Below are 22018 nucleotides of genomic sequence, written 5' to 3' on the forward strand. Positions count from 1 at the left end.
TTCACTCTAGCAATGTATGAGGGTTCTAATTTCTCCATATCTTTGTCAACACTTATTATGATCTGTGTTTTTGATTGTAGTAATTTTGGTGGATGTGAAGTATGTCATTGTGGATTTGATTTGCATTTCCTTAGTGACTAATTATGTTGAGCACCTTTTTGGTGATTACGGACCAATTGTATATCTTCTTTGGAGAAATGTCTACTCAAATTATTTGCCCATTTTTAATATGGTTGTCTTTTTATTTTTGAGTTGTAAGAGCTCTTTTTGTATTCTGGACACAAGTTTCTTATCAAGTATATGATTTAGAAGTATTTTATCCCATTCTGTGGATTTTCTTTTCACTTTCTTCATGGTGTCCTCCAAAGCACAAAGTTTTTAATTTTGTTGAAGTCCAGTTTATGTGTTTATTCTTTTGTCACTTACATAGTTGGTATCATACCTAAGAAATCGTTTCCTAACCCAATATCATAAAGATTTGGTCCTAAGTTTTTCTCTGAGAGTTTTACCCCTTATGTAGGTCTGTGATCTATTTTGACTTAATTTAGTAGATGTTGTGAGGTAGGGGGTCCAACTTCATGCTTAAGCCTGTAGACATCTAATTTTTCAAGGAACATTTGTTGATAATCTCATGGGACATTAAATTTCATTTTGAGTTGACATATAACCAAAATACCTTTTTAACATTCTTAATTTGTTTTACCAAGGGACAATCTAAAAATATCCTGGTGTTTCAAAGAAATAAATTATTGTATATTACATGAAATGATAACCGGGATACTGTAAACATTTTTGCTAACAATGCCTGCCTGCTTTTACTGTAGCTTAGCTTAGAACTTTTAAAAAATTAATACTCTTGTGAAACATATAAGTACTTTCAAGAAATGAATACCCTCCTGAAACTAGAACATGTTTTAGCTCATTCAGGCTGCTATAACAAAATACCTTAGACTGGGTATTTATTTGTCATGTTCCTAGAGGCTGAAAACTCCAAGATCAGTGCACCAGCAAATTCAGTGTCTGGTGACGGCTTGCTCTCTGCGTCAAAGATGGTGCCTACTTCCTGCATCCTCACGTGGCAGAAGGGAAGAACAATTTCCCTTGAGCCTCTCTTACAAAGTCACTAATCCCATTCCTGTGGGACAGCCCTCATGACCTAATCATTTCCTAAAGGCTCCACCTCTTCATATTAATTGCATTGAAGATTAGGTTTCAACATACTAATTTTGGGGGAATGCAGACATTTAGACCACAGCAAACACTTAGACTATTTGTAGATAATGGAATGAACAATTTTTATGTACAGATGGTTCCTGACTTAGAATGGTTTGGCTTACTATTACTCAACTTTACAATGGTGTGAAAGCAGTACACATTCAGACTGCCCATACAACCAGCCTGTTTTTTTACTTTAAGTACAATATTCAATAAATTTTATAAGATATTCAACACTTCATTATAAAATAGGCTTTGTGTTAGACAATTTTGCCCAACTGTAGGCTAATATGTGTTATGAACATGTTTAATGTAGACTGGGCTAAGGTAAGATGATTAGTTGGTTAGGTGTATTAAATGGATTTTTGACTTACAATATTTTCAGTTTACTGTAGGTTATTGGGATGTAACCCCATTGTAAGTTGAGGAGCATCTATATTTATCTTTGATTAAAAATTGTTCTGACTCTTTATCTGTGTTTATTTTTCAAAGCATAGGCATTTCATTAATACACTGACAATATGGTGCTATATTTACTTTTAATTTGTCTGCTTAGTTTTAAAGTTAAATGTAATGAAAGTCAGGATTCACTGTGAGATGTAAATTACACTTCTTGTATTTAAATTTATTCTGGTTTCCTTATTAAATATCTCTCACAAAACATAAACATTCCTTGATTTGAATGTTATCTAAAGTTGTAACAGACCAGCCTCTCCTGCTGCAGCTCACTGTGCTTTGTTAGGAAAATACCCGATTCAGTAGATTAAAGCCCTGTCATCATAAGTAGGTAGAGCCTTCCTGAAGTAGCTAGACATTCTCAGGGTCAATCATCTGAGAAAAGTTGCAGCCATGAATTTGAACCCTGAACGTGGGAGTTAACTAGATAGCAAAAGGGACTTCATGCTCTGTCTCAAACATTTCTTGGGTTTGGATATTTAAGTTGCTAGATATAATTGGGCATTTGGGGCAGGTTAGAGCTGAATAGGGAGGCAGTCATGTGCTGAACTTCAACCTGAAAACAGGTAAACTGTATGCCAGATGATTCAGTTCCATGACATTCTATGATTACTTCCTTTGTATTATATCCAAATATTTGGTTATCTTGCATTTAAAGATTTCAGCCTTGCCTTGGCTGTGCTCTGAGAATTTAAGAAAAGGGATATTTACCTTTGCTTAAACCAGAGTGTTAAATTCAGAGAGTATTAAATTCAGAGCCTCACTCAGTATTCTGTCTTTTGACACCATCGTTAGTGAGCTACTTAAGGGGAAGATGAATCTGGAGGCTTGAATAAGGCTTTCAGAGACCTAGCTGACTTTCCAGGGAAAACTTTGGAGGCTCTTGGTTTATTTTTTTAAGGAAAATGGAAATTTTTCTCTTAAAAGATAAACCTTTTGTTTTATGATAGCAAAAAACATTTTCTTTTCAATTACATGGCCAGAAGAAAGTACAATTATGTGAGATGAGTTGCTTTACCTTTCTAACTTGTTTACTCATTAGATAAGTAAACAAAGTTGGCCTCAAACTTTAGAAGAGGGTGGACTTGTTAACATGAACTGTTAGCATATAGGTGTTCTTAATCTATATGCACATGAACTCCTGACCACAGGTGATCCGCCCACCTCGGCCTCCCAAAGTGTTGGGATTACAGGTGTGAGCCACCACGCCCGGTCCATTATCTGTGCTAGAATATTAAGATACCTGCTTTTCTTGTATGTACTCTAGCATTAGTCATGTGTATATGCCGAAATGGATATTTGAAAATATTTTCTGGCTTTTATAATGTATGTATGTCACTTCATTTTTACTATTCTCTTCCCTAATTATTTACACCTAAAAATAATTATCTTAAAAACTTTGAGGTAAATTTTATGGTCATTCCCATTCTCTGATGCTTTTTACTCTATTTATAAACGAACAAAGCACATATTAAAGCAACCTAAGTATTGAAGCCTTGGCTATGCTCTTGGTGATTCTGCTCACACGTGAACACTATAAATAGCCGGTCCTGTCAATTTTTTATATTCATGCAGATTGTAGCCTTTCCTTTATTCCTACTTGACTACTTTGTGCTCTGTCATTCACTTATTTTTCTTAGGAAAAAAAAAAGTGACCTAGATATTTGAAGTCTAGCTTGAATTTGCCTTTTTCAAGGACCTTGTAGGAAACTCTCTGCTCCGTAAATAAGCATCCTGCCTTGGGTGGTAGAGAGGTTGGGCCCAGTGAGCACATTTCATCTCACTGCAGGCTTCAGGTCACTGGGGGTGTTCCTCACACCTGGCACCAGCGGGCTTATGCCAGTGGCAGTAAACAACAAACTTCTCCCTTTCTTGGGAATGTTGGAAAACGTAGAATTCCAGTGTGCTCAGAGAATATGGTTTAGGGAAACTCGCATGTGAAGATGACCTGATTCAAAATGTCAGTCAACTAATTAAATAATTGATTTCCTATTGAATATTTAATATCCCAGCAGCAATTAAATTTCATTTCAAGTTACTTCATACTTGGATATTTTATTTATTTAGAATGTTACAGAATTACAGCAAGGGCTTTCTTTTTCCAGGAGAGGCAATGGGTGAAAGGAAATGTCTTTAAGAGAGCTGTAGACTAGACTGTTGTATATGGAGGCCTGGACTATGGAGGCCTGGACTATAAAAGCCATGACGACATCATCAGTATCTGACTGATCATTGAAAACCTAGGAATGAATGAGAGGGCATGGAGGAGAGGCAGACAGTGGAAAGAAAAGAGCACAGAACAGGGTTGTATTAGTCTGTTCTCATACTGCTAATAAAGACATATCTGAGACTGGATAATTTATAAAGGAAAGAGGTTTAATTGACTCGTGACTGGAGAGGCCTCACAATCATGACAGTGGTGAATGTGGAGCAAAGTCACATCTTACATGGTGGCAGGCAAGAGAGCTTGTGCAGGGGAACTGCCATTTATAAACCATCAGATCTCGTGAGACTTACTCACTACCGTGAGAACAGTATGGGGGAAACTGCCCCCATGATTCAATTCTCTCCACCTGGCTCCACCCTTGACACATGGGGATGATTACAATTCAAGGTGAAATATGGGTAGGGACACAGCCAAACCTGAATATCAAGGGTGCTTACAGATTCCATTAGTTAATGAAATAATGGACCCAGCTAGGCTTTTTATTGACAGTAGAACCAGCAGATTTATTCCTTAAAATTTGGATGTCAATGTGGAGATGTACTTTAGATACTACCGCTTCAAAATTAACAGTTTTTTTCATTTCAGTTAGGTTTGAACTCAAGAAGATACTTTCAAAGAAAATATATATTAGTACATCCTGTTCTTTTGGTTATGATTTTTGATTTTACATGTACAGTTTTAAATTTGTTGTTGATCTTTTTAAGGGACAAGATTGGAAAAGCAAACAAGACAGATAGCTTTTATTGATACTTTAATTGCTGATTTGGGGTTGGGTTCTCTTGAGACTAGAGTTTTTTCTTGCATGAAAAGAAACTCATATGAATATTTTTCCTTACTGGCATTTGGAAGATATAACCTAAAATAGAAACTAAAGTTTATATTTAAAATTGTAGCCTCCTATATAAGCAGTCTTATTTATTGAATTTCAAGTATTCATTTTATTTCACTTAGAAGGTGGGTTTTATATGTGTAATTTTTATTTTTTTATTTGTAAAGCCTTGCCTAGTCTTCTACATCATTGTTATTAAATAACGGTAAATTGAGTCAAAGAATTTTTTTCCAGTCATTAATTTACTACAAAGTCTTATACTTTCAGTTAAAACATTTTATTATTTGTATTACACTATATGCTGGCTGATTTGATCACCGCTGTGACTTGTACACTGTGCTAGAAATTAGGGTACAGGAGCACAAAATACTTAATCCTGGCTCCAGCTGAGCATCTGCCCCTAGATCGATGCTGCCTAGTAGTGAAGATTAAGACAGTATGGATGTAGATTTCATTCGTGGGTGTAACTGGCAGCAGGGCTATTTTTACCAGCATGAGTGACCTTTCCTATCACGATGTGTTTCCAATTCCATTTGGGTACAGTGAGCTGAAATGATTGGCCAGATGTTATGGATCATTTATCTAAAGTCTCCCTTTAACTCTAGTTGTGTTACATTGCTCTGCCTTTTTGAACTCTGTTTTGTTTAGTTCAAACAAACAAAAAGTTTAGTCACCTGAAGCAGAATTGAGCAAATGTGTATTTATTAATTGAAATTCTCTCACATCTCAAATATTCTTTATCTTGCAGAATCAGCATAATTCACTAGCAAGCTTGTATTTTTATGAAATTCTTTCAAGTTATTGGAAATTTAAATTGCAGAAACTACCAATATCTCTTGAATCAGTTAAAAATTTACTTTAGCCCTTAATTGAAAAACCGCTAGAAGAAATTGATTTGGTTTTGTATAATGTAATTCCTTTTGGTGAATGTTTAGTGAGGCTAAATAATCTGACACATCTGCTTACATATATATATTTTATGTGTAAGATATATATTTAAAATATATGTGAAATATCACTTGAAACTTTAAAATTTACTTTTACTTGTATTCTTCAATAAAATGAATAAGGTATGGACTTTTGCACTGATAAAAAGCATACTTCTGCCTGCCTTTCTCCTTCACAGCTGAACATAATCACTTAAATGAACCGTCATGCACTTAGACTTCAAACATACTCCCCTTACTTTTGTTGTACCACCATTTGTGCCCATTAAATTGTAAGTTCCAAAAAATCTGACTCTGGCTGACTCATTAATAAATGTTCAGTACCCACAGGAGTGTTTTGCCGACAGGAGATGCTCAGTATATTTTTAATAATTGAATTGTTTATTTTAAGGTCTCTTCAATAGATAGTCAGAACCTGAAAGAGAAGTATAAATAATAGCAACATCTTCTTTGGACTTTGAAACTACATCTAGGAAGAGTGACTGTAACTATGTATTCCTAATTTGTATATCCGAAGACATTTCAGGTCTGTTCTAGTACGATGTCATAGTAGGGTCACATGTACAATTAAACATAGACTTTCAGAGTTGAAAGGATCCTGAAATATCATTATTCCAGCTTTCCATCCAATGCTTGAGTTCCTTCGATAGCAGTTGTTCTCAACTTTTGCTGTATATTAGAATGAGTTGGGGAGGTTTAAAAATCCCAGTGCTCAGGCCCCATCTCAGCCCACTTGTATAAGAATTTCCAAGGGTGAGACCTAAGCATTGATATTTTCTTAGAACTCCATAGGTGATTCCAGTGCGCATTCAAGGTAGAGAGCCATTGTTCTACAAAATCTCTGCAAAATATTTTTCCAATCTAATTGAACTCCTCTGAAGATGAGCACCTCACTACCAAAGTTTGACTTGTGTTTATTCCATTTATTCAAATAGTAACTTAATTATAAGTGTGTTTAAATTGTAAGCTGGCTAAATGAAATAACACAAATCAAGCTCACCAATTTTAATACTCAGCTGTTGATAAACAACCCTGAAGAGTGACATTTACATTTGAGTTATCTTCTTTGAAGTAGCATTGCAGCACTTCTGAATGACTTCCAAAAGGCTGATCATAAAATCACTTCAATCATTTTCAAATTTTACTTTAGCAGCAATGAAGTTATTTGGTATGACTCAGATGAACAGTCTGCTCTGTCCTGGAGTTATTATGGTCATTTCATTTTCTGCAACCTGGGGAAACAGACAAGGGATGAGCAGACTTGTTTTCACATGTACCTTACAGATTTACCTTACAGTGTTTATGGTTAAGAGTTAGGTAGGCACCTTTAGAAATGTGCTAGCTTCACAGGAAGGTAATTTACCCTGTAGACAATTTTAAATATACTGAAATAATTGAGTGAAATACTGAAGACTTGGTTTTATAAAGCTCTTTGATTTTAGAGAAGAATTTTCAGAGAAAGCGCCATGTGACGACACGCACAAACACACAAACCTGTATTCTTGCTTAGGAACTTATCTGTCCTGAGACCATCCACCTGTATGTCAGCTCTTTTGAGCACCTTTACATTTCTTTTGGTTCTTTAGTAGGACCTGGCTACTAAAAGTCAGCATATGACATAACTGATAAATACTTAAGTAGTTCTAGGGTCCTAAGAGCTGTGTTTGAGTTTCACCTCCCTTCCTACTCATGGTGTAGCCTTGGGCAAATTATTAATTTCAGCCTTAGTTTCCCTATTTTTACAGTAGAAAGAATGCCATATATCTTGTAGGAATGTTATGAGGATTTATAATAATAATACATATAAAACTTCACAGTAGCCCCTTCATTATCGAAAGGGCTCATGGACTTAAATTTTGTGATACATTAGAATACCAGCATTGCTGGGCATACTACGATGATAATACGTTTTCCTTTTTTTCCCTACAGTAGTAGGAAAAAATCCTGATGCTAGTTCTTTAGAGAACATCATCTTTATGCTCTATAAAAATCTATTCTGAGACATGATCTTAGATTGTTCCTTTACCAAAATGAGTTTCCTCTTGGAAGTCCTAATGCTTCGGCACATGGGTAAGCATGGGTCTCTTTAAGGATATAGAGGATAGGGGATGGTTGAAGCCCCTTGATTTTCTCTGGGGAACCAGGAACGCTAGCCTTTCTAGTAGCATACGTCAACCAAGACTTTCCTGGCATGTCTTCATTGCTAGTCTTCTTGTCTGTTACTTTGTAGAGTTGCCAGATAAAGGGCAGCCATTTAAATTGGAATTTCAGATGAAGAACTAGATTTCTGTTAGTATAAATATGCCTCAAAGGCTGCATGGTACTTTTATATTTATTCATTATTTACCTGAAATTAAAATTTAACTGAGCATCCCGTAGGTTTCTTAGTTTTTCTGAATCTGACAACCCCTACTTACATGCTGTGTAGGAATTTTGGGGTTAGATGTTGGGCAGGTTTTATCCTAAAGTAATATATTACTATTTTTGAATGAAGTAGAGAGGAATACTTCGTAGTAAATGAAAAGGCTAAATTATAGCATTAAAATGTCTTCATTGGTTAAAATACTACAAATGTAATTGTTACAAATTAATATCAATAAATAAAAGTAGACAATGATGATCCACATAGAAGAACATCTTCCTACTTACCTAATCCCAAGAACTTAAGGGAATCTTGAACCTAAGCATCTTCCAACTACATACTTAAGGCATATTAAAGAGAATGTATGATAGTATAAGTATATCCTTTTTAAATAAAGTCTGAAATTAAAAAGGGTTGAAGTGTGATTATTCTTTAAGACATGTACATTTTATTTACATGTATTTTACATATATGTTAGTGTAGCAATTCCTAATTACTCTGTAACACACTGAATTCTCCCTTCTGTAAACTTGTAAAGCATTTACTTTGTTATTCATTTATTCATATTAAGTAAGAATCTTCTGTGTGCCAAGAATTGTGCTGAGTGCTAAGGATATAAAAATAAGAGCAAATCTCTGTCCATGTGGAGCTCATCATACAGCTCTGGAAACAGATACAATATTGACATTATAATGCAACGTGACAAGAGCTATAACAATGAAATGAATTGCTTCTAAGATCCAGAAAAAGTAGTCTGATGGAGGCTTCACTGGAGAAGGGACATTTAGACTGGATTTTCTAGGACTAAGAAGCAAATGAGGCTATTTTAGGCAGAGAAGGAGAGAGAGAAATAATGAGTAAAAACGAATAAAAAAAAAAAAAACAACCCTCAAACCCAACACCCCAACCTGTGAAATAACCTGCTGTAACTTGGAACTAGTGAGAAGACAGCATGGGGAGGGCTACCCTGGAAACAGGGTAGAATGTAAAGAGTTGGCGATTCGATTTAAAGACAGGCAAGAGGAACGCAAGAAGAACATTTTGTATCAGGTTATAAATTCTGTTTTTATTGTATAGTCAACAGGGTTTTGAATAAGACTGAGGCCTTAACTCATTAAGACCTAATTGTTTGTTTCAGGAATATATCTGGAATTTGAAATAACACGCGGCTAGAAATTGTTGCAGTAGTTCATGGGATACATGAGGACAAAAGGAATAGTGTAGTTGCACTAAAAGTGGAGAGATCTTGAATGTGAGACATTTCTAAGTTAGAATTATTAGGATTTGAACAATTTTTCTGTTGGTTTATTTTTTTTTTTTATTTTTTGGTATGAGGAAGAAGGTATGAGGATAAAAAATAGGGATAGTTCATGTATGTGTGTGTTATTTCCCTAAGGCCTTAAGGTCTTTAGAGGCAGGGTCTCTCTCCTAACAAACAATAGTCAATACAGTCTTGTTCAGTTTAAACCAGAAACATAAAATGTTTAAGATGGGTGTATTTGTATGTCAGTACTTCATTATTATTTTGACAAATCTAGTCGGTATTACAAGAATAACAGGATGCACATTGGCAAACCCATTTTTTTCCCACTTAGTTAAATAAAATAATCCAGTTGTGTGACATATAATGATTTTATCAAAATTAACCTTTGTCTTTGATAACTTCTGCCCTGTGATTGTTATCGTTTACTTTAAAATACAATCATGGCCAGGTGTGGTGGTGTATGCCTGTAATCCCAGCTACTCAGGAGGCTGAGGTGGGAGGATCAAGACCAACCTGGCAACATAGACTCCATTTCATAACAAACAAACAAAAATGTTTGTATCAAAACATCACATGTACCCCATAAATATATATATCTATTATTATGTACCCATAATCATTACAAATTTAAAAAATAAAAATATAATAATGTATAGTTCTTTTCATTTCTTTAATGTGTCAATGTAATTGTTCTTTGGTACCAGGCATAGTGGCACGCAATTGTAATCCCAGCACTTTGGGAGGCCAAGGCAGGAGATCACTTGAGGCCAGGAGTTCAAGACCAGCCTTAGCAATATAGTGAGACCCTGTCTCTACAAAAAATTTAAAAAATTAGCTGGGCATGGTGGCATATGTCTGTCATTCTAGCTCCTGTGGAGGCTGAGGTGGGAGCATTACTTGAGCCTGGGCGGTTGAGGATGCAGCGAGTTGTGATTGCAGCACTGCACTCCAGCTTAGGCAACAAAGCAAGACCTTGTCTCAAAAAAAAAAAAAAAAAGATTTGTTCTGTTTGATAGTTAAAGAATTCAATGCTGGATAAGTCTGAGATAGACCAAATTGTGGACTTTGAATTCATAGTTTTAGCTTTGTCGCTCAGCGTTGAAATCATAAAACCTGCAACAAAGAAGCAACAAGCAGTGATGCTTTATATGTAAGGACTTTCTTGTTCCAAGAAATGTATCACTTGATACACAACACAATGTACTATTTAAATGTAACATAAATTATATATTCCTATGCATTATTTTTCTGTTTATATATATTTTTATACTAAAAAAATGCTATTTGTGAGTTGAGTTTTACACGGATGTATTAAGGGAAGCACACCAGTTGATGAGGTCTTGTGTGAGGTCTTTAAACACACCCTCTAAGGCGTGTGTTTCTCAAAACTTCACGATGTAATTTAAACTATAAAATAATCTCAAGTAAACAAACAGACTCTAAGGCGGCGATGAATAACCTTGAACAGGTAAGGAGCCAGGTGGCCCTAGGGTAGGGAGAAAGTGCGACATGTTAACATCACTTTGGATAATGTCTGTAGCCAGATCCTGTGTCACCATGACTCAGCATCACACAGACATTGATTGCACAGCCCAAGGAATACACAGGAAGCAAAGCTGGTCTGTCACATGGCAATTAGTTTGAGACACCACACCTGTATTCCTACCACGCATGTCATTCCCCCATATCTTTGGCTACCACAGAGGAAAGCAGAATGGATCTGGGCAATTTATTGTCTTACTTTTACTGAGGAGAGGGAGAGCAGGAGAATGCATACTATTCCACTTTTTCTTTGCTGCAGTGGGCATGTTGGTCATTGCTGGGAGCCCTTCAGTGAAGGAAAGTTACAGAACACCAAAAAGTGTCAGGAGCTTCCATGTGGCTGAACTCAGCCAGTGTTCTAGTGTTAGGCTGTGACTTAGGCGTGTAACTGGGCCAACGATTGCAGTTTTGCATGGAAAAAGCACACATGATTAGTTTTTCAATGAGGAAGTAGACAAGTTGTACTAATCTGTTGACTGAGAGCTTATAATATACTCAAGATGAAATCTCTCTGGAGCAAGTCCTATGAAACAGTGTAATGACTTGGCACAGGATGGCTGGATTTACTTTAAAAAAAAATTCTTATTCATGTTTATTTAGGTCCAAAGGATCCATTATACTTCAACTTTATATGCTATTAAATTTAGAGATGACACAAGTTAGGACACATTTTACATAGTTCTTTTGGTGGGACAAAAGCCCTGATAGAATAAGGTGGCATTTATGGGCCTTTAATATCAACATTACAGAAGAATGGGAATTGCATTTTCTTTATATGTAAGGAAATAATGACTAGAGTAATTCTGAAATGAAATCATGGCATTATTGTCAGCATTGGTAAATCTTTTTAAATTAAGCTATTATCATTTCTGTCTTGCAGCTGCATTTAATGTCTTAAGTAGGCAACATGATATTTTCACAGGAATTATCAAATAAACTCAGTATGTTAGCTTCCCAGGGACTTGGAAGCTTTGAATATAGAGGAGGAGAAGGTCTGATGAGCGGAAAAAGAGCTTCTGAACCCCCTATGGTCATAATTCCATGGAAAGAAGGAGAAGAGACTTAAATATTTGTTAACTCCTTACTCTCTGTTAAGATTTTTAATGTATTTTATTCCCTTTGATTTTGAAAGCAATTCTGTGAGTTGAATATTATTTCCATTTTTTTGCTAATGAGAAAACAAGCTCCTCAGAGAAGGTGAACAGAAACTGACATATTAAAACCCCTATCATGTAGGTACTATGTAGGAAGTTGAGATATATTTTCTCATTTAATTATCAAAATAAGTATCATTTTGTGAACATGAATTAAAATAGGCTAGATTATACTTTGATAACAATTAGACCCAAAATTTCAGTGGCCTAATAATATAAAGGTTTATTTTTCGCTCACACAAAGTTGACTTTGATGCCAGGGGACTTCCCAAGCCAGTTCCTCCTGTGGTTCCTTGGCATTCGAGGCCAAGGGAAGGGAAGTAGCACCATGATGCAGTCACACTCCCTGGAATGAGGACTCCTTGCTTGTTGTCGCAGGGAAAAGTGACAGGAGAAGACTGCATGGGTTCTTAAGGCCTCAGCCTGGAACTTACGCACGTCCTCTTCCCTCTTAGCCCATTGTCCGGGGTCTAGTCACATGGACTCACCACATAGTGGGCAGGTTGGGAATCGCGAGGGAGAAGATGGATAGCAGTGACCCCAACTGGATCTGCCACGGCACTGTCACCCCCCATTTTAAAAATGAGAAGACTGAAGTTCAGAGAGGTTAAATTATGTTCCTTGATCACTTCCTTGGTGATCTATAGACTTAGTTCCTGAAACTAGATCTCTCTCAGTCCAAAGAATCTGTTTTCTTTGCCCTCTACTCCATCTCACCCCACACACACTCTGAGTAATTTGGTGGTTTGGAGTTAGTTATGGATCTGTGGTCGCCAGCCTTCACGATGGTTCCTGTCATCCTCACCTCCTGGGATTCATGCCCTTGTCGTTCCCTCTGTCAGTGAAGAGGGCTGACCTGTGTAACCAGTGTGGTATTGCAGAAGAGACAGTGTGACTTCTGGGACTAGGTCATAAAAGACGGTGGTGTTTTCATGTGTCAGTGCTCTCTGTTGGATCACTTGCTCTGGGGAAAGCCAGCTGCCATCAGGTGGGGGACACTAGAGCAGCCCCAGGGAGCCCCCATGTGGCAAGGAACTGAGACCTGTTGCCAACACCCAGGACCAATTTGCCATCCATGAGAGTGGGCCATCTCGGAAGTGGGTGAGTCAACCCAGGTCAGCCTTCAGATGGCTGAGCCTAGGCCAACATCTTGACAGCAAACTCATGAGAGACCCTGGGCTAGAACCACTCAACTAAGCTGCTCCCAAATAATTCTTGACCCACAGACATTGTGTGAGGTGATAAATGCTTACTGCCATTTTAAGAAGCTAAGTTTTGGGGTAATTTATTATGTGGCAATAGATAACAACATAAACCTTTGTGGATTATTTCTTTGTGTTTTTCCCGCAACTCTAAGACAATTCCTACTTTTAACGGTGAGTTTTTAAGTCAGCTAAATGAGAAAGTAATTGCCACACAATGTTATTAAATTTCAGCTGAATACATCTTATTATTTACTTTAATCTTGTAGTTCTAGGCAAGCTCTGTGTGAAGGTCTATACTAAAAAAATGATATACTCTGATCTAGTTCAGAAGGGAGAATTTTTAAAGTTTACTTTCCATCAAATGTGTATTTTTCCGTTTTAAGATATTACCTGCTTGAGATTATTTTATAGTTTAAGTTACATCGTGAAGTTTTGAGAAAGAGCAAGCCAAGTACATTTTTATTAAGAGTTTACTGTCAGGAGAAAGACAGAATCTAGAAGTAACTGCTTGCTTTTTTTGCAAGGAGGTTGTCAGTGTTTCAGTCAGTGCTTGCTGCTGAGGCAGGAGAGAATAATTGTGTAAAGAGGGGCTCCTGCAGTGCAGGACAGGAAGCCACCATGTGAGCACCACGTCCATGTGCAGGTCGTAGGCTTCATTATATCCTGAATACCATGCCTCAGCATTTCATGTGAGTAGTCTTAGATTATTCATCAAAGAACAGGTTATGTTTACAAATATAATGGTTTTAAGGAATATTATAATTCAGCATCTTGACCACTGGTACTGGTACAACATGTTATAATATACTGTGCATTTAAGTTTTTCAATCACACATGATTTACTCTTTAATGTTGTACAATCTTTCTGAGATTATCTTTAAGCTGGGGAATCTTGTGTTTCCCAGGGTACCAGGAGGGGAAGACTGGGTACGAGTCAGTAGTCTATGAACTCCAGTGAAAGGCAGCAGGATACAATTTCTATTTGATTTAACATTCTCTTAATATCGCTGTTTTAATAACCTTGTGTTGGGTGAGATAAAATTTTCTTAATGAAAACCTTTTCACTAACTGTTGATGCCCATTTGCCCCCTACCCCCATTAATAAACACTTCCCATATATACACTCTGAACTTTCTATCTTAGCTTACTTTTTGACAATTGGTCAAATGACAGTGAAGAGAACATTGTTTAGATCAAACAACGTATTATTGTTGGAAATATGGCTGTCTCATAGAAATATAGCCAATTCAGGGTAATAGTGACTATATATTATATTCACATATACAAATTTTGTAGGTCTACATATACAAAAATATAGACACATATACATTTCCACATATAACTATATATAAAAAACTGTAACTGTAATTATAAACACACACACACACACACACACACAAACAGGTTGGAAGTAGGAGATCCCCAAGGAAGTGGAGGCTGAAATTCAGACATGGGGACCTTAGCAAGGTGAGTCAGACAGTGAGAACTGATGAGGGATTCCCTGAAGGAACATCTAACAGATTTTAGTGGACGAAGCAAAACAAAGAATCAAAGATAATGCAAAAGTTTCTAATGAAAAGTCATACTTTAACAAGCATGGGGAAATATAATTACAAACTTTTGATATACATAATAATTTTTATGAGTAGAATCCAGAGAGGTGGCTGCAGCAGGAATTACTGTCACCGTTTTGTAAATGAAGAAACTGGCTCAAATAATTTTAATTGATTTTTTTAAGGTTTCATAGTTAGTCGAGGATAAAGCCAAAATTGGAATCTGGGGGTTTTGACTTCAGATCTTTCTATTTCCATGGATTCCTCAACTGGAGGTCTGGGCATGGCCCTCTAGGATCCATGCTGTGCTATGCTGTCATGCATAGGCTGTGTGTGTCTGTGGATTTTTCCGGTTAGAGGACCCAGACTTTGAGATTCTCAAAGGGGCTATGACTCGATAGAGCTTAAGAACTTTGTTTCTCCCTAGTGACTGCCTGGCTCAAGGGACCAAAAGGATGACAAAATGAGAGGGATGGTCCTGCTGAATCATTAGATCATGGAAAAGTACATTCCCACAATGGAGAGACCTAGTTGTGTCAAGAGTCCTGATTGCGGGACAGAAAAGAGCAAGAGTGTTGGAAGTTAGGTACATTTTTAAGAGAAAAATCTTACTTGGGGCTGGGCTAACTCTACATCCCACTCAGGAAAACAGGTCGGACTGAACAGTTTAGGCCACATGGATGTTATGACTAAGCAATAGTTTCGCAGCTCGCCCATGTGCATGTGCTTTCCAGTTTTTTGGACATTTCTCCCATAGACAGTTGTTCTTGTGCTCTGTTGCATGCTGATGCACAACTGCAGAGGAACCGAATGGAGAAGTTCAGAGAGACAGTGGTTTCTGACCACTGGCTGCGGTGCTGTGGATGGTGCCAGTGAAGGGTGGATGCCTTTTGTTGAAAACTCGCTTAGACTTTGTCATCAAGGTGTCTCCGCCATTTTGTAATCTAAAGTCAGATCTGTTTACACTTCATCAGTATTGTTGGGTTTACTTGGCAATATATAGAAATGTCTATTGAGAAGTCCTTCAGTTGCCATAATTCGTTTTTTCTCAAGTGTAGTAAATAGGAAATATTCTTAAGCATGAAATAGTGAAGAGCTAAAGTGGGAGGGCTGGAATTTGAAACTGCCTGAACAAACTCAGTCTCTAGAAGAACTCCACTACTGTTGGAGGTACTGTGAATATGTGAGCAACCTTCTAAGGCTGAATTGAGTCCACCATGAGGTTGTGACTTGTTATACAAATTTCAAAACCATGAAAACAAATCGGCATGAAAGTAGTGTCATGCTAAACATCCTGGTTGCCTTAAACCTTAAGCATGGTGCCCAGAAACATATTTTACAGCACAACTGCTTTTGATCATTTGAGTGTTCACTAAGGAAATCATTGCATCGCATTAATACAGATGTGCACGTTTGTCCTGTTGAAATTGACTTAAAAAGTTTAGTGCAAAATCCAGTGGCACTTACAGCATCTTCCTTATAATAAAAAGGTAGCAATAACACAATTTCCTTCAGATCCACAACCACGTACCTGGGTATCCAAATGATCTAAAATTGTTAGCTTAGCTCTGCCTCCATCTCAGGTGCAAACAAGGAAGCTGAAAGTGTGTTTTGGGGTTAAGATATTCAAATGCAACAAAATAATAGTCAAGACCTTTCTTCAGGAAAAGATCCGTTGAAAGGCACTTGACAGGATCCTGCAGGACATTGAGTTCCATTCCCCTGAAAAATGGAGATATCTCTCTGTTTAATGTTAGACATGAAGGTAAAGAATCTTGCCTATACATTTGTGGAAGCAGATAGAGAAGAAATCAATCAAACTATTCAGAGTGGCAACAGGACAAATAAAGAGCTCCCAGCAGCGGTCACAGGCAGATGATGGAGACATCACATTAGAGAATTAAAGAATAATATATTTTCTCCGGTTCAAGAAATGCCTTTTTTTCCCCTTGTGGCATAATAATAATAAACATTAATCTTAATGGCAGAATCCTGCTATGGGAAAAGAGCCTTTTCTAACAGAATGCAGTGGCGGTGTACTGGAACACATAGTGTTCTAATTGAGCATGTACCACGCCTACATTTTTAGAGCACTTTACAGTTTACGAAGCTCTTTTAACACTTCTTATCTCATCCAAATAGGCTGGAGTCCTATTTCTGATTTCCCAGTTGACCATGTGAAATACAAAAACTTGCTCAACCTCTCCCAGAATCGCTTTCTTTTCCTTGCAAAATGAGGAAATTAATGCCATCCCAAATGAATATTTTCTTTCTAAATCAGTGAATGAGAGTATGTTTTCTCTATAAATAAATTAGCAACTCTAATAACTGGAGGTCACAATTAACTGATCTAAATGTTAAGTCGATTAACCATTCAATTTGAATTTTGGAGTGTATTAATTTTAACTGTGATTGGTGCAAAATTACTGTACATTTCGATTTCTTTGTTAGTTATTTTTCTTTCAGATGTATATCTCTCTTAAAACAATAAATTTTATTGTACTTCCTGTTACTGCAATGAAATATTATTAAAGTCAAGTCAGTTTTTATGCCTTAATGGTTTAATATTCTTAACATGCTCACTAGTTTTAATGAGTTTTTACCTATAGAAAGTAAATCATTCTCTTTTTCAACACTTCAATAAAGTAATCTTTTCCATGTGAATTTAATTAACATGTAAGTTTTTTCCCTTCATAATATGATTAGAAAAAGATAATTCAGTATTATTTTAATCTGATTTTGAAAATTTTACCCTGCAAAATCGTTATTTAAAATTTAAGTTTTGTGGGGTGTGGTGACCCGGAGCACGCAGACCTCGCAGAGCTTGCCGGCTTCACACTCACCTCGGTGTCTGCTGCACCCGCCGCTTCCTCTCCTAGGCCACGAGACCCAGCAGCTAGAAATTCAGCATGTCTATTCTCAAGGTCCATGCCAGGGAGATCTTTGACTCTCGTGGGAATCCCACTGTTGAAGTTGATCTCTTCACCTCCAAAGGTCTCTTCAGAGCTGCTGTGCCCAGTGGTGCTTCAACTGGTATCTATGAGGCCCTAGAGCTCCGGGACAATGATAAGACTCACTATATGGGGAAGGGTGTCTCAAAGGCTGTTGAGCACATCAATAAAACTATTGCACCTGCCCTGGTTAGCAAGAAACTGAAACGTCACAGAACAAGAGAAGATTGACAAACTGATGATCCAGATGGATGGAACAGAAAATAAATCTAAGTTTGGTGCGAACGCCATTCTGGGGGTGTCCCTCGCCGTCTGCAAAGCTGGTGCTGTTGAGAAGGGGGTCCCCCTGTACCGCCACATTGCTGACTTGGCTGGCAACTCTGAAGTCATCCTGCCAGTCCCGGCTTTCAATGTCATCAGTGGCGGTTCTCATGCCGGTAACAAGCTGGCCATGCAGGAGTTCATGATCCTCCCAGTCAGTGCAGCAAACTTCAGGGAAGCCATGTGCATTGGAGCGGAGGTTTACCACAACCTGAAGAATGTCATCAAGGAGAAATACAGGAAAGATGCCACCAATGTCGGGGATGAAGGCGAGTTTGCTGCCAACATCCTGGAGAATAAAGAAGGCCTGGAGCTGCTGAAGACTGCTATTGGGAAAGCTGGCTACACTGATAAGGTGGTCATTGGCATGGACGTAGCGGCCTCCGAGTTCTTCAGGTCTGGGAAGTATGACCTGGACTTCAAGTCTCCCGATGACCCCAGCAGGTACATCTCACCTGATCAGCTGGCTGACCTGTACAAGTCCTTCATCAAGGACTACCCAGTGGTGTCTATCGAAGATCCCTTTGACCAGGATGACTGGGGAGCTTGGCAGAAGTTCACAGCCAGTGCAGGAATCCAGGTAGTCGGGGATGATCTCACAGTGACCAACCCAAAGTGGATTGCCAAGGCCGTGAACGAGAAGTCCTGCAACTGCCTCCTGCTCAAAGTCAACCAGATTGGCTCCGTGACCGAGTCCCTTCAGGCGTGCAAGTTGGCCCAGGCCAATGGTTGGGGTGTCATGGTGTCTCATCGTTCTGGGGAGACTGAAGATACCTTCATCACTGACCTGGTTGTGGGGCTGTGCACTGGGCAGATCAAGACTGGTGCCCCTTGCCGATCTGAGCGCTTGGCCATGTACAACCAGCTCCTCAGAATTGAAGAGGAACTGGGCAGCAAGGCTAAGCTTGCCGGCAGGAACTTCAGAAACCCCCTGGCCAAGTAAGCTGTGGGCAGGCAAGCCCTTCGGTCACCTGTTGGCTAAATAGACCCCTCCCCTTGTGTCAGCTCGGGCAGCTCGAGGCCCCGACCAACGCTTGCAGGGGTCCCTGCTATTTAGCGCACCTCACCCACTGCCGTGGAGTCCGTGCCACTTCCTTAGAACTTCTACAGAACCAAGCTCCCCGGAGCCCTGTTTGGCAGCTCTAGCTTTGCCGTTGTGTAATTGGCCCAAATCACTGTTTTTCTCGCCTTACTTTCCACCAAGTGTCTGGAGTCATGTGAGCCTCGTGTCATCTCCGGGGTGGCCACAGGCAAGATGCCCGGTGGTTTTGTGCTTAAAATAAAAAGCCTCAGTGACCCATGAGAAAAAATAAAATAAAATAAAATAAAATAAAATAAAATTTGAGTTTTTTTCTATGGACTTTAGAAATGAATATCAAAATAAAATCCTTTTTCTTTCTTCTTTAGGCATTGGATAAAATAGTAGTGTGGGGACCATGGGTTCTGTTCTCACTAAACTCATAATTTTTATGAGAAAGAGAGACACAGATTTATTGAATAAAATCTGTGCTGTGTCAACGAAGTGCTATTATACATAGAGGTAAACAGCTGATTTTGCCTGCAGGCAAGATTAACTTCCCCCATGTCATTCTGTTCATATTGCACTTATCCTGTTGATAAGGTATTATAATGAGTAAAGTTTCCATCTCCTCTGCTAAATATTTAACCTCTTAGAGCAGAAGCCCTTTTATTTATCTCAATATCTCTATTCCTTATCTTGAATTATGCTCATTAAACATTTTCTGAATTCAGTTTGGTGGAGAGAAGTTAGAAGAGCCCATAGAGGAGATAACATTTAGTAAATGAGATAATACTCGACATAGGCTTGAATAATAATGAGCCAGAAAAAGGATCAAATAGGGGTGAGGAGGAAAGTACAGTCCTAGCAAAATCATGAGGGAATGAAAGCTTGCAAAGTATTTGGAAAAGGGTGACCTAGTGTTAGGGAGTGGCTAGAAATGGAGATGAAACGGTTTGACCCAGGCCATATTTATAAGGGCCTGGACTATCATGGCAATGAATTTAGAGTCTTCTGGAACAAACAGATCACATCAGTGTCTGGCAGTAGTGAGGACACTGCCAGCAGCAGTGGCCCCAGAAAGAAGGGCACGACAATACTTCAAATAAGAAGATGAAGTCCTGAACCAAGGCAGTGGCCATGGAAATGGAGAAGAGGACATGATACCAAGAGACAATGAACACTGAAGGAGACTGGGCCACTGACACCATGAAACCACCATGTCAGCCCTGGACTACTTTTCACGTCCACACTGTTATTTGAGAGATTAAAAAAAATAAAAAGTCCTATCTTGTTCAAGCAAAGGCTATTAGGTTCTCTGTTATGTCAGTTAAAATCGTAACCTAATGAATACAAGGAAGACATCCAATGGGTTCAGTTTGGAAGATGTGAAATCTGAAGTTGTTTTAAGGGTCTAGAATTCAAAATAGTGTTCAAAGGTAAAGATAAAATTTTGGAAACGAATCCCACATGAATTCATAGCTGAAACCATGGAACTGAAGAACAACAGCATTTATAGGGAAGGCAAATGAAGGAGTGGCAAACGGTGCAGGAAACACTCAGGGAAAACAGAGCAGCATTTCTGGAAGTGGATTCTGTTACAAATTTCTGTAGTACTGGCCTGGAGGTGTGCTATGAAAGAAAATTCACAGCCAATACACAGCGTGGCTGGAGTCTGAGGCCTAAAATCCCCATGGCCAGTCTACATCTCAGGCACCAGTTCCTAAGACATTTTGGCACCTGAATGCTTTCAACATTTTGGACATCAGGCTTTGATGCCAGGTTAACTTCTGTTCTTCTCCATGCTGTCTTTTCCAACGTGATGCCCTTCAGGTGAACAATATTCTGCCTGTTCTTGGCTCACCTCCTCTCCTGGACCACAGACAAATCCAGGTGAAGAGTGCTGAGCCTCTGACGTGCTGTTGGTGGTGACATTTGCTTTTCTTTGAAACCACTCTGATTTGATGGTCTGTCTTGAAATGAGATGCTCAAAAAAGAGTATATCAATTAATATTGCTGTGTTATATAACTTTTAAATTTACAATCAAGACCCTGAGATACTATTTGCTTAGTAATTTCTATTTGGAGATCTTAAGACACACTCTTGTTTTTTTAAAGTTCTCCAATTTAGACAAGGATATAATTTCACTGGGAGATATTTTAGAATTACCTTCAAATGAAACAGCAATCTAATCCCTTCTTTGCTTTGTAATTTATGGCCTTCTTTGCTTTGCAATTTGTGGCTTGTGTGTTTGTGTGTGTGTGTGTGCGCGCACATGTATGTGTACTGTCCAGTGTTTAGAATGGAGTATACAGTGGGAACTGTATACTTGGTTAAGACATGAAATATAAGAATTGTATTCTGACTGAGGGTAAAAGTCCATCTAAGAAGAAGTGTTCTCAGACAGGTGTGAATGGTTAGTTGGACCGTCTGGTAATTTTCCTCCTTGAAGTTGACTTCAAAAGGTGTTTGTACTTTTCTCGCTAATTTTTCCCAACTTACTGTGGAGGTATTACCTGTGATTTATGTAAACTCTAATTGAGAGTTTATGTTTTCATCTTGTACTACCTCTTAAGGGTAATCATTTTACCAAGTAGCTAGTACTGCATGGGATACTATTTTATTTGTCTCAAAATTATTTCCTTAATTTTTAATGGACACAGGCAAGCTCTGTCATTTCTTTTTAACCTGCTCTTCCTCATCCATGACAGGGAAAATTTTCAATCATGATGCTGCCATCTAGATCAACATGCTTGGGTTTATTTACCTTTGAGCAGATGTAAGTAGCACACATTTTGGGGCAAGTAATTTAATTACTTTGTAGGCTAATTTTCAAATATGTAGACTGTTCCCAACAAGATCATCTAGAAATTGTATGTTGTGCCATGGTTTTAAAATCACCACAAATTGACAAAAGGCATGATCTTGATCCTTCTTCAAATGAGGATTTTGCACATAGCATATGTGCAAAAT

General features: G+C 38.2%; 1 protein-coding gene, 1 long non-coding RNA gene and 1 pseudogene across 5 annotated transcripts in view; 2 read left to right on the plus strand and 1 right to left on the minus strand.

The window, feature by feature from the left end:
- The window catches only part of FGF14 (fibroblast growth factor 14), a 680734-nt gene that overhangs the window by 19760 nt on the left and 638956 nt on the right, over positions 1–22018 (plus strand). Inside the window, exons 2-3 of one of the 3 annotated variants that reach the window (XM_023218008.3) lie at positions 11066–11071; positions 13729–13890. The exons of the other annotated variants lie outside the window; for them this stretch is intronic. The gene's annotated coding sequence lies outside the window, so the exon portion shown is untranslated. The remainder of the gene's footprint in view (positions 1–11065; positions 11072–13728; positions 13891–22018) is intronic. 3 annotated transcript variants of the gene reach the window in all.
- Positions 6665–12823, minus strand: LOC111546553. Its single transcript, XR_002732817.1, has 2 exons — positions 12714–12823; positions 6665–6906 (listed from the first exon to the last, which is right to left on the minus strand). It is a non-coding gene; the product is annotated as an uncharacterized LOC111546553 (long non-coding RNA).
- LOC111546550 lies at positions 17551–19329 on the plus strand (annotated as a pseudogene). Its single transcript, XR_002732816.2, has one exon. The product of XR_002732816.2 is annotated as an alpha-enolase pseudogene (transcript).

This window comes from Piliocolobus tephrosceles, chromosome X (genome assembly GCF_002776525.5).
Source record: "Piliocolobus tephrosceles isolate RC106 chromosome X, ASM277652v3, whole genome shotgun sequence".
In the NCBI taxonomy this organism is placed as follows: Eukaryota; Metazoa; Chordata; class Mammalia; order Primates; family Cercopithecidae; genus Piliocolobus; species Piliocolobus tephrosceles.